The sequence below is a fragment of the Pteropus alecto genome, unplaced genomic scaffold, assembly GCF_000325575.1.
Source record: "Pteropus alecto unplaced genomic scaffold, ASM32557v1 scaffold81, whole genome shotgun sequence".
Lineage (NCBI taxonomy): Eukaryota > Metazoa > Chordata > Mammalia > Chiroptera > Pteropodidae > Pteropus > Pteropus alecto.
Window position 1 is genome coordinate 14,439,165 of NW_006433378.1, and position 1,034 is coordinate 14,440,198.

Consider the following 1,034-nt stretch of genomic DNA (forward strand, 5'->3'; position numbering starts at 1 on the left):
AATGATGATATAGCCAGATAAAGCAATGAGGTCCTGTAGCAAACTGAGTGAATTAAGTAGAAGCGAACTAATGAATGAAAATACTAATTATTAATATAAATTAACAAAGTCAAATTAACCAATCTTTATCTTGATCTTTCGAAATGAGAATGTTAGTTGCAATCTTTTCTCATGATTGTACCATGTATTTAGAGATTTTGTACTTCACAATTGTTTCCATTGTGTGACAGAGACCTGAATTACATCTTCCATAAGTGATTGCCAGGTGTATGGGTAAATACTTTCTGAAATATATGTCTGTCTGTATGTCTGTCTGTGTGTGTATGTCCCAAATTAGTTATTATATCACCAGTCAATTATACCCAGAAATCATACTTAACTGTAGAAGAAAATATATTAGATTTTTAATTTAAAAGTTACAGACAAAGCAACTATCCCGTTCTTATTTGAATCATGGAAGGGCCTAATGATGTTTCTTTCCTTGTTGTGTTTTTCTTTTTTGGTACGTTAAGCTGTTCACTCATGTGGTTAGAATAAGAAGAAAAATTAATTATAATGGGTAAAATGTTTTTCAGACCATACATATTTCCAAGTTTCATTTGCCACTACTGAAATTTAGATTATGGGCAGCAATTAAATTTTCGAGTTGATTTTGCAATCTAAGTTAAAATGAACCTTGGTAATATATAATTATGAAAATATTCCCTACCTCTTACAAACTCCACATCAGATAACAATTACAGAAGCCACCAAATTTCTAAAAGCTGGTATTGTCACTCATTGTATCTCTTTCCTTCATTTTTGTCCAATGTTCCATCTTTTCCCCAAAAACAAAATTCTGATAATTTTACCTTCTCTATAACGCCACTCCTCTAAAGAGATTTAAATTATCATTATTTCTTAGCTGGATCCCTCTAGTAGATTACTAACCCTTTTCTCATTATTATTCCTAGATCTTTCAATTTGTCTCATCAGCTGACAAATGATCTTAAGAAAATATATCATTCTTCTAATGTTAACACATTTTTATAACT